Below are 13,145 nucleotides of genomic sequence, written 5' to 3'. Positions count from 1 at the left end.
ATGCACTGTGAAGAAAATCAAATGAAAAAGGAGGGATTCTTATATATCTTAAAATATTTTTACTGGAGGCAGATATCCATAATATCCAGGTTATAGAGAAATATGCATTTCCACACATTCATGTAATAGTGCCATACATGACAGTGAGAAAACCTAACATGCTTGTTAGAGTGCCATGTTTTTTCCAGGACTGATGGTCTCACAGACATCTACACACACAACAAAGAATACACACAATTTGGCCTTCATAGAGGTGAAATATAATAATACTGTTCCACATTGCAGAACTCTGGCTAAGCTTGTGTGTATGATTGTCACCAACCCGTATGATTATGACTTATGTGTTTTGGTGGATTGAGTGCTCAGCATCTTGCAGGATTGAGACCCAAATTCCCCCACATCCATTCGAATATGTAACGCATGTCATTGGGAACTGAAGAAGGCAGGGTTTCAGTGGGATTTGGATGTCTAATTCCTTTTGGTCCTTTGGAAAATATCACCTTTAAATGCCACAGCAACAAGCCTACATCATTTTGCATTAATAATACAGTGAGTACATAGACATGTTATAGAAAATGATCGGAATTACATAGTGAGTACATTACACAGTGTGTCAATTCTATCATATTATCACCTGCTAAATTCTGTAATTAAGCCTCATGATCACTCTAATATCATGCACTGTTGGGAGATCTCTGAAATTATAAACACAACAGTATGAATATAGAATAGAGTTTGGAGCCTTAGAATTCAATTTTCCTTGCTTTAGTCCCTTTTGGTTACATATGACTTTGCATGATGATGATGATTTGATTTGATCTTTTTAAGCTTCTTGGATTATTTTTTTCTTGTAAACACAATTAATGAGTGATATCATAAAGATGGAAAAGCAGAAGAAAATAGAATCAAAGAACATTCGTATATATTTTTAAAAGGAAACATTTCAAAATAGAAACTTTTAAGAATTGGATCCAGGAGTTTAAACATTTAAGTTAAACCCTAGGAAAAATTTAAGTTGGAATCCCCACGCCCAGCTAAACAACTCTTGATTCCTCCTGATAATCACCAGCTCCTATCTAATCTAAATCCTACCTCAGTCATGTGTGCCTGGATGCAGACATACTCCCAGGCCTTAGCACTCACATATACCACTACACAGCACAAATATAAGTCACATACAAAGAGTCATACAACTTCGTCAATATCCCAGGACTCAGAGTCAGATGGGAGTATTTTGGAGTTGCCATAGCCACTCATCATTATATCTGAGACTGAGTTTCTGTTATAAGTAGGACTGTCAAGCAATTAAAAAAATAATCATGATTAATCACACTGTTTAACAATAATAGAATAACCATTTGTTTAAATATTTTGGATGTTTTCTGCATTTTAAAATATATTTATTTCATTTATAATACAGAATACAAAGTGTACAGTGCTCACTTTATATTTATTTCTGATTACAAATATTTGCACTGTAAAAAACAAAAGAAAAAGTATTTTCCAATTTACCTAATTCAAATACTGTAGTGTAATAATAACACTGACAAACCTCAGTTGTCATCGGGCTGCTAGCTAAGGTTGTAGAGGAAACTCATCTCTCTCTCTGTCTCTCTCTCAGTGCCACTATATGGGACAGAACAGCACAGCACACCCAGGAGGTGTGTAGGTTACACAATCTCTTTATCATGAAAGTTGAGCTCACAAATGTAGACTTATGTACAAAACAATAGTCGAAACATTAGTTAAGAATAAAATTGTCAGACACATAGAAAATTATAAACTGTTGAGCAATAGTCAACATGGTTTCTGTAAAGGGAAATCGTGTCTTACTAATCTATTAGAGTTCTTTGAAGGGGTCAACAAACATGTGGACAAGGGGGATCCAGTGGACACATAGTGGTACTTAGATTTCCAGGAAGCCTTGACAAGGTCCTCACAAGGCCTTACGTAATTAAGCTGTCGTGGATAAAGGGAAGGTCCTTTCATGGGATTGAGAACTGGTTAAAAGACAGGGAACAAAGGGTCGGAATTATGGTAAATTCTCCAGAATGAAGAGGATAACTAGTGGTCTTCCCCAAGGGCAGTCCTAGGACCAATCCCTATTAATTTAATTCATATGAGCTGGAGAAAGGGGTAAAAAGTAGTGCAAAGTTTGCAGATGATACTAAACTACTCAAGATAGTTAAGACCAAAGCAGATTGTGAAGAACTTCAACAAGATCTCACAAAACTAAGTGATTGGGCAACAAATTGAAATGAAATTAATGTGGATAAATGTAAAGTCGTGGACATTGGAAAAAATAACCCCACTATATATACAATATGATGGGGGCTAATTTAGCTACAATGAGTCAAGAAAAAGATCTTGGAGTCATCGTGGATAGTTCTCCAAGATGTCCACACAGTGTTCAGTAGGCGGTCAAAAAAGCAAACAGAATGTTTAGGAATCATTAAAAAGGGGTAGAGAATAAGATGGAGAATATATTATTGCCCTGAATAAATCCATGGTATGCCACATCTTGAATACTGTGTACAGATGTGGTCTCCTCACCTCAAAAAAGATATTCTAGCACTAGAAAGGTTCAGAAAAGGGCAACTAAAATGCATTAGGGTTTGGAGAGGTCCCATATGAGGAAAATTAAAGAGGCTAGGACTCTCTTCAGCTTGGAAAAGGGAGACTAAGGGAGATATGATAGAGGTATATAATTATGAGTGATGTTAAGAAAGGGATAGAAAAGTTATTTACTTATTCCCATAATACAAGAATAGGAAGTCGCCAAATGAATTAATGGGCAGCAGGTTTAAAACAAATAAAGGAAGTTCTTCAACTCAGCGCACAGTCAACTTGTGGAACTCCTTGCTGAGGAGGTTGTGAAGGCTAGGACTATGGCAGTGTTTAAAAGAGAACTGGATAAATTCATGGCGGTTAAGTCCATAAATGGCTGTTAGCCAGGATGGGTAAAGAATTGTGTCCCTACCTCTGTTTCATCAGAGGATGGAGGTGGATGGCAGGAGAGAGATCACTTGATCATTGCCTGTTAGCTTCACTCCCTCGTGGGCACCTGGCATTGGCTGCTGTTGGTAGACAGATACTGGGCTAGAGTGGACCTTTGTCTGACCCGGCACGGCCGTTCTTATGTTCTTATGTTAAAAATTACTGCACTCAAAAAAATAAAACAAGGTAAAACTTGGATCCTACGTGTTCACTCAGTCTACTCCGTGTTCGCCAATTGCTCTGACAAACAAACAAATGTTGCTTGCTTCTTTGTTACAATATTACCTGAAAGTGAGAACAGGCATTCATTTGTAGCTGGTGTCACAAGATCTTTACGTGCAGAATGCACTAAAGATTCATATGTCCCTTCATGCTTCACCCACCATTCCAGAGGACATGCTTCCATGCTGATGACAGGTTCTGCTCGATAATGATCCAAAGCAGTGCGGAATGATGCACATTCATTTTCATCATCTGAGTCAGATTTCACCAACAAAAGGTTGGGGGTTTTTTTTGGTGGTTCTGTAGTTTCTGCATTAGACTCTTGCTCTTTTAACACTTCTGAAAACATACTCCACACCTCGTCCCTCACAGATTTTGGAAGGCACTTCAGAGTCTTAAACCTTGGGTTGAGTGCTATAGCTACTTTTAGAAATCTCACATTGGTATCTTCTTTGCATTTTGTCAAATCTGCAGGAAAAGAGTTTGTAAAACAAACAACATCTGAGACTACTATAACATGAAATACATGGCAGAATGTGGGTAAAACAGAGAAGGACATACAATTTTCCCGTAAGTTCAGTTACAAATTTAATTAATACATTATTTTTAACTAGCGTCATGAGGCATGGAAGCATGTCCTTTGAAATGGTGGCCAAAGCATGAGGGGACATACAAATGTTCATAGTTGGCACGTAAATACCTAGCAATGCTGTCTAGAAAAGTACAATGGAACACCTGTTCTCATTTTCTGATGACATTGTAATAAGAAGCGGGCAGCATGATCTCCCATAAATGTTTGTCTTAGTGATTGGCTGAACAAGAAGTAGGACTGAGTGGATTTGTAGGAGCTAAAATTTTACATTTTCTTTTTAAGTGGAGTTATGTAACAAAAAAAAATCTACATTTGTAAGTTGCACTTTCACAGTAAAGAAATTGCACTACAGTACTTATATGAGGTGAATTGAAAAATACTATTTCTCTTGTTTATCATTTTACAGTGCAAATATTTGTAACAAAAATAATAATATAAAGTGTATTTTGTGTTGTAAAATTAAATCAAATATTTGAAAATGTAGAAAAACATCCACAATATTTAATAAATGTCAATTGACATTCTATTGTTTAACAGTGCAATTAAAACTGCATTTAATTGTGATTAATTTTTTAAGTAGCTATTAATTTTTTTGAGTTAATCATGAGAGTTAACTGCAATTAATCTATACCCTAGTTATAAATCAACTTCTGGCCTCCTTCAAAAATTCAAAAAAGAAACACTGGCCTCAAAATTCAGTAGGGTTGGTCAGCAGCTGATGATGGGATTGCCAACCCTACAGGATTGTCCTGGAGTCTCCAGGAATCTTTAATTAAAGATTAATGCTTTAATTAAAGATTATGTCATGTGATGAAATTTCCAGGAATACATCCAGCCAAAACTGGCAACCCTAGATGAAGATGAATTTATCTTCCTAATCTGAAGTGGAATGGACAAATGGCTTCTCAGTTATGGCACCCTAAAAAGAGAGGTGTTCATCAGAATTCAAAAAGACTTCTGCATTGCTTTTTTGTCATTGTGTAACAAAATGGAAGAAGATAACAGTTCACTAGATTCACCTATTCCAGATCTAGAACACAGGCCCAGAGATTAGTTAATTGAAAAGCTATTATGACTTTAAAAGGTAATGTCAGATGGGCATATCAGCTCCAAGTGACTTAAATTAGAGTGCCAAATGGCTATCAGAGACCTAAACATACATGTAAAATAAATAAGTCTCTTCTACTCTACTTTCTTCCTGATATGAATCTCAAAGTTTACAGTGGTCATCAGGGAGGCTTACCGATGGAAAAGAAGAATTTCCCCACCAAAATGTAAGGCATTTGTATACAACAACATATGAAATAAAATAGCTATATATCACAGTGAGATTATTTCTCTAAAGCATGTTTCTTTAGTGGGAGAGAAGCAGGGTTATTTCTCTCTTCCCCTGAAAAGGGTCAGGGAAAAAAGGAGATGCCTCAAATGATTCTTCTTGTCATTCTCCTTGAAATTTCCAAGACTGGTTAGCTGGCAGAGTGAAATAAATCTGACCTGTGTTCTGCTGCTTTTACCATTCTACTTTGGAATTGATCAGAGCTGTGAAAGAGTCAGCAAAACACAGATCAAAGCTTGCATTCTTTATATGCCCTACAGCTGTGCTCCTTGAGCATGCCCAGGGATGGAGTTACGCCAACTTGATATCGAGGTTCTCAACATTCTGTTATGGTCTCAGTACATTCTCTCCTATCTCAAAAACTGTCTTCTGAAATTTTCTCCCAATTTGGGATACAAGGAAATCTCACTGATTTCAGTAACATGTATGAGTGTACTACATTTGGAAAACTGCACTCCTGGAATTTCATGAAAAAGTGTTAGAGTGAATGTGACAGCAGATATAGCATTGAAACAAGAGTTAGTTTGTTTTATATTATAGACTATCACAGTGAGTACCATAAAGAACTTTACAATGTTGTCTTTGCAAGCCAGTAACATCCCAACAGTTGAGATGAGGAAGATTTCTCCTCCCACGCTGCTACAGGCAATGCAACTATTCTGTGGCGGTTCTTCAGTCTCATGGCTGTACTCATGCTAAAATATTTCTCAATGAGGCCCTCATTGATAGCAGTGGTTATAGACATCAGCAGCATATCAATATGCTAACCCCCTGCCAATCAATCTTCCCTCATTTTACCCAGAGAGACTTAGTTTTCATCTATGTTATAATCTGTGTCACAGACTGAGACCACGTAGATGGTGTAAACTGAATGTGATTAAGAGGGAAAAGGATCATCCAGGGGCTACTTGTTGGTTTACTACATATGGGAATTACTGATGATGGAAAAACTCATCTTAAACACCAACATTTGGAAATATATTTTAAAACTGGATTATTTTCTTATTGAATACCTTGCAAACAATATATTTCCATCAATCAAATCCATACCACAATGATATTTTTTGTTTACTAGTGAATGACAAATGGATATAGTCAATAGCTCTAGTTTACATATAATTTTTAACTGTTATTTCCAGTTATTGCTTGTGTTGATATGAAAAATCTGTTATATTACATACTGGAGAAATTAAGGGATTCAGTTTTATCTTGAAATTAAAAAAAATTATTATGTTTATTTTAAAATGTTAAATTATTTCTTCTTTTCTTGAGCAAGAAACTCAAACAAGAGCTAGACAATTTGGCATTCATCCTCATCCATAAAAAGATTCTTAGGTTGTCCAGTCCTCTTCCTGTGGAAAGCTTAGACAACCACAGACAAATTCCCTTGATGGTACTTTCTTATGATCATATAAACATGTTGAAGGAATGGCATTGAAATGTGTTATTGGATTTTCTTTTAGTTTTCTTATGGGTTTAAAGTACTCTAATGGGGTGTGGGGGGAAGTTACTTTTATTCAGTCTTCCTTTGTGTAATATGACATTGCATCTTAGAAGTAAGTCTTATTTGAGTGTTGAGAGCAATAACATGTTACATGAGATAGCTCATATGATCTCTGCAATCAGAAATCATTAATAGATTTGGTGCCGTAATTAATTACTGATTGTGAAAAATTGAATTCTAGGTGTTTAAAAAAGCCTCTTCTCCAAAATAATTGTCCTGATGTCAGCGAGTTTAGCTTACATTTCTCTTTTATCTGGCCTTGCCCAATGCACAGTTAGATTCTCTGCTGCAGTACATAGGAGGATATCTGAATTAATGCTTCTGCAGTTTACAAAACCTCTGGTGCTAGATGATTTTGCCGGAAGGAATTAGATCTATTTTGGCAGATTCAGCACAACCACTCACATGTGAGCCATCCTGCTGTTCCCTTTCTGAAAACCCATTGTCTCTCCATCATTCAGGAGTGCCATTTTGGCAATACTGCATTACCACAGTATGATTTCCTTGGGCTTTATTTTAAAAAGGAATTATTTAGTCTTATGAAATCTAGATGATCACGAGAGCCTCTAGGGTGAAGGCTAATTCTGCTCTCAGCAGCTGTAGCTTGATCCTCCAAAGCTGAAGCAGTGGTGACAGCAATTATTGGCCATCTCTGTTCCAATAAATTTGCAAATGTTTTCCCTTTGATCAAATATGTCAAGCTTTTAATTCTGCACAATCACTGATTGCATGAAGTGCCAGATCATCTTGTTTTAGCATCATTCACATCTGTTGCTATTCTCATACCATCCAGGCAAAACATATTGACCTAGAACATGTTCCTTAAACCTCATTCCCTCCTGGGTGGAAAGGGGGTGTCAGCTGTCTCTCCAACAACATCTGCAATTTTTGGGGACCCCATGGAGCGTATGCCAGCTTGGATTGGCAAGATGTTGACTCCAGCCAGGTACCAGTCATGTCAAACCCCATAATCTCCATCTAGCTACTATCTACCACCCCGTGTACCCTTAATGTGCATTACTTTCCTACTAGCAAACATTGAGTCCAGGGGTTAAAATACAAAACAACTTTATTAGGAGGAGAAAAGAAGGGAAGAATACAATGAATTTGGGAAAACCAGAAATTAGCACATTAACAAATTATATAAAATTCTCCATCCCTCACCCCCAGGTGTTTTAACAGTAGTCCTAATCTCAGTCCTCCTCTAGCCCTTTCCTGCTCCCCACTCACAGTTAGCTGTCCTAAGCTGTAGAAGGCTAAAGATTCTTGCAGGTCAGGGCTTCTCTGGGGCCTCAACTATCTAACTCAGATGGAGTGATTTCAGTGTTAGTTGCTGGGTATGGATCCCTGCACCAGAGTCTCTTAGGGAGGCTTCAGCTCTCTACTTGATGTCAGCTCACACTACCTAGCGCTGCTGCCTCTCTGCACTGTCCATTTCCTGAGAGGTGCCACAGCTATCAGTTGCATCAGAGAAGCTGCTCTTTCTGCCGCTCTGTGCTATGTGGCACTTTGGAGCCGTTGCCACTGCTGGTCTGCAACATCCACTGCCACCAAGCTGCATCTAATGCCTTGAAGCTGCCATAGCTCTGCACTGTTTACTGTTCAACAGTCTCTTAGGGAGGCGGGAGTGGTAGCTAGGACCCTTGACAGAGTCCTCGTTACCAGCAGCAGGCTCCCTCCCTATCTCCTTTAGATCTATCCAGTCTTCTTTCCCCCAGCTGTCCCTGACAGTAGGTTCAATCAGGGTGACGCCAGGCAACCCAGTTGTCTTGTCCTTGTGTTTCCTATCAAGTTCAGTTGCATTCGATTGCACCCAAACACAAAACGTAAATGAATTTAAACCAAAATGCCCCAAACTGACACATCAAACAAATGAAAACAAGGCCTGGCCCTTTTAGTCAACTCTCTTTACTCTCCAACAGGCGCTGTCAGAGAGCTCCCACCCCAGTGGAGCCCCAGCCCACTCACAATGCACAGGCAGCTCTGGGCTGCATTTCTCACATTAACCACCAGGTGATAGTACTGACCTTATTTTTTAAGGCTTCAGGCAACAGGACTTACACTAAGGCTTCAGTCCCATTCATCTAAAGCCATATTACCTTTCAGACAACTCCTTCACTTTGAGGATCTCCCTTCTAACAGGAGTTCCAGTGATAGTCATGGCCAGGGAAAGCCTCAGTAGTGCAGCTTTAATAATAATAATACCTAACTCTTAACGTAGCACTTTTCATCTATAGATCTCAAAATTCCTTATAAGAGAGGTCATTATCATTATCCCCGTTTTATATATAAGAAAATTAGGGCACAGAGGGTAAATGACAGCAAGATATTGGTAACTACTCTTTGAGCATGGTCTTTCAATCAGTTGTATACTCATCTAATAGTAATTTTGTCTAGACTACATTTCCCTAGTGTGCTTAGGAGAACGTCATGTGGGACTGTGTCAAAATCTTTCCTAAAATCAAGATCTATCACATCTACTGCTTCCCCTCCATCCGCTAGACTAGTAACCCTGTCCAAGAAGGAAGATAGGTAAGATTTGTTCTTGACAAATCCATGTTGGCTATTACTTATAACCATATTATCCTCTAGGTCCTTACAAACTGATTGTTTAGTCATTTGTTCCAGTATCTCTATAGGTATCAAAGCTAGGCTGGTTGGTCTTTAATTCCCTGGGTACCTTTTGTTCCCCTTTTTGAAGATAGGTATTATGTTTGTCCTTCTCCAGTCCTATGGGGTCTGACCTGTCCTTCATGAGTTTTTTAAGGTAATTGCTATCAGTTCCAAGGTTGAAATGGAACTTTTCATTTAAAAATGTCAAAAAATCCTGTTTTGACAATTTTAAAACTTCTTTTCAAGATTATTTTCCAAATGGGAAATTTCATTGAAACTGACACTTTTTCTGGGACACTGCATTTTCCAATGAAAAACATTTTGTCGAAAAATTCCCAACCAGCTCTACTCTTCCAAATCCAAGGCCCTTTCCTGTTGACATTTTCAAGAGAGGCAGCTCTTAGATAAGAAAAAGAAAATCTTGTAACTTATAATAGGATGCATGTCACCAAATATCCATAAAGAAAAGGAGAAATAATAAATAAATCTTCATTTTTCACATAAATGGATGTGCCTCTAAATAAAATGTTTGGATCTTGGCGGAGCTGAATACACTTTTATAAAAAGTTTCCTAAGTTAAAAAAAAGAAACATAAAATTTGTAAGGAGGGACCTTTAGGGGAAGGACAATATATATCAGCCATGCCAAGAAATTTTATATCCCAATAAATTAGATAGTCAGATTGTATAGCATAGTACCTCTAGTAAGCCCAGTGGAAGCATTTACCACCTCATTCTTCACTATGTATGCTGGTTTTTAAAAATTCCTTGTTCAGAAAGCAAGGGTTGCTTTTAACACTTGAACAGCCTTCCACAAAGTATCATTGTCCTGTTTGATTCTCCATGCTTTGCACTTTGGGTATTCATTTATGTCAGTGCAAAGTGGGTGTAAAGTGCTATCAAATTGGAATCAGACTATATGAAATACAAGGTAATAGAGAATCAACGCTTGTAGCTTTTCAATTTTTCAGTGAAGGATTGGTGAATAATCACAACTGTGTTTTCTACATGCAAACTCTCAGAACCTACCTGATATTCTTTCAAACTGTCCAAGACACAGTGCCTAAATTAACTGGCATTGTGCAGATGGCAGCATCTATTTCTGCTGAGAATTATATCATCTTTATCGTTGTCCATCTTTATATTTCAATGCCAGAACTAAGAAGCTTATTGCAGATATGTTTTTACATCCCACATTGTAAATATAGATGTAATTTCTTTATAATGGATGAGTTAGCCTTGTTTTAAGGCATTGCGATTTTTGGTGGATTTTTATTTGTATCGTGACAAAGTCAGTCCAGATGGCTACAGGAGAGTGTTAGAAGGCAGATATGTTAGTCCCAGATTAAGTAGATCCCTTTTCCCTGGGTAAGGTAACAGGGGCAGTTCCAGAACAAGCAGGAACTTGCTGGAATCAGCTAAGGCAAGCAGGCTAATTAGGACATCTTGGAGCCAATTAAGAAGAAACTGCTAAGAACAATTAGGACATGCTGGCTGTAGGGGACTACGGAAGACTGTGTCACGGCCTAGCTAGGTGTCTCCGCTTCTCGGCGGCCTTGTGAAGAGCCCCTGCTTGCTAAGTGGCCGGTCATTTGTAGAACAAGCATGCCAGTTATAACTTGTTGAAACCAGTTTGTATGGCCTTAGGCCAAAGGGCGGATAGCCTGTGGGAAGTCCCTTTTTGCATATGTATGAGTTGCTTTTGTATCGTGTATATATAGCTGTATGCTCCCGGTCCGCTTTTGGACTCCGACCCAGGCCGAGCTGAGCTTCGGTGCTGGGTTCCCCGCCTAAGTGACAGCAACGCCCAGGGTCCCCGTTGTGGATGTGTCACTTTACCTTCATTAAAACCAAATAACTCACTGTGTGTGTGGGCCTCGTCCTTGCAGAGCACTCAGGCACGTAACACTGGCTAATCAGGGCACCTGAATTAAAAAGGACCTCACATCAGTTTGCAGTGTGCATGCGAGGAGCTAGGAGCAAGAGGCACTAGGAGGTGAGAGTGAGAAGACATATTGCTGGAAGACTGAGAGTACAAGCATTATCAGACACTAAGAGAAAGATCCTGTGTGAGGATAAAGAAGGTGTTGGGAGGAGGCCATAAGGAAGTAACCCAGAGAGTTGTAGCTGTTGCACAGCTGTACCAGGAGACATTCTAGAGCTGCAGTCCAAAGGGCCCTGGGCTGGAACCCAGAGTAGAGGGCAGGCCCGGATTCCCCCCAAACCTCCCAACTCCTTATCAGACACAGGAGGAATTGACCTGTACTGTGACTTCTACCAAAGGGGAGGTTCTCTGGGCTGTTTCCCTGACCCACATGGTGAATCTCTGAGGCAAGCAAATCCACCAATAAGTGCAGGACCCACCAAGGTAGAGGATGAACTTTGTCACAGTATGTTTCAGGGAGACAATCCTCCTTGTGCAAATTGTCCCAACACCAACCTGAGAACATCAAGCTATGGTCGGGCCAGATAAGTGATACATCACATCACTTCAAGAGGGAATTTTTTCAGGCCTTACTAAACATATTAGTAGATGCTCCTGAGCACACACAGAAGTAATTTTTCAGCTTATAACTTTATTACACAATCTCATTGTTTCAAACTTAGTTGTGAGCATACTTCTGAATGTGGAGTATTTACCAGCTTTTGAAGTTCACCTATTTTTTCAGCAAACCCTATGACAAAAAGTGAGAAGGGAAAAGTTGTTTTTTTCATACTCACAGAACTCAAAAATAGATGCAGATATTTTGCTCAAATCTGAGAGATAAAGAGAGACAGAAGCAACCTATTTGCCAGAAACTAAACAAGAAAAAATTTCAGCCCAGAAATTGAAAGTTGGAAACTTGGAAAGGTCTGACTTGTGGAGTGTGTGAAAACAGAGAGTTGTAAATACAACTCTTTTGTAGCCTGGTTCTAAGGTTCTGTCCTTCAAACCCCATTACTCACAAAAATAGTCCTTACTCATGCAAGTGGTCCTATTGGGCTTGATTTGTCTCTCACAATAGTGTATAAAGAAACATTGAAGCCAGCTGACTTCACAAGTGTCAAACTTCTGTGAGACCTGAATTAGACCTATTGACTTCAGTGGGACTATTGGTGTGATTTTGGATTACTGCACTTGTGTGTCAGGTTTTTCAGGGTCAAATATAAATCACTATAAAAATGTAAGTAACTACTGACTTTGGGTGTCCAACTTGAGAAACTTTAAAGAAGTCTGATTTTCAGAGTGTACTGAGCACTTACCTTTTGAAACAGGCTTTTTCAGGAGTTTCAAGTTGGTACCCAAACACTGAAGCTAAGCCTCTGTCTGCTTGATGTTGAGGCTGGACAATGGTTAGTCACTTGATAATTGCCCTGTTCTATTCATTCCCCCAAAGCATATGGCATTGGCCATGGTCAGTATAGTATGTTACATGGACCATTGTTCTGAGCCAGCATGGATATCCTTATGTTTCTTATAAGGCACTCAGAATCACTAATCACCTCTGAAATTTATCCCATGTATACCTTTCAGGATCAGACATCAACTAAAATATGTATTTGAGTTAACCATCTCTTAAATAAGTAATACTTCCAAGCTCTGTTTAAAAGTCTATAGATTACAAACAGAATTATTTCTGGGGGGAAAAATTCCCAAAATGTAGTGGCATAACCAAGTCTCTGTGTTACCATTGCACTGTAGAGTCAACAGAAATAAAAGACATGTAACTGGTAATTTCACATAAAACCAAATAATTTGATAACTATAAGTCAGTCTTCTCATCTAGCAGATTCACACCCTATTCTTCACTGATGATCTCAATCAGGAGAATATTTCACAGATGTGTTCCCTATCAAATATATTGTCTCAGTAAGTTATGGAACTTGATGTGCACGATTTTA

Source organism: Chelonoidis abingdonii, chromosome 1 (genome assembly GCF_003597395.2).
Source record: "Chelonoidis abingdonii isolate Lonesome George chromosome 1, CheloAbing_2.0, whole genome shotgun sequence".
Classification (NCBI taxonomy): domain Eukaryota; kingdom Metazoa; phylum Chordata; order Testudines; family Testudinidae; genus Chelonoidis; species Chelonoidis abingdonii.
Note: the sequence above shows the minus strand (reverse complement) of the source record.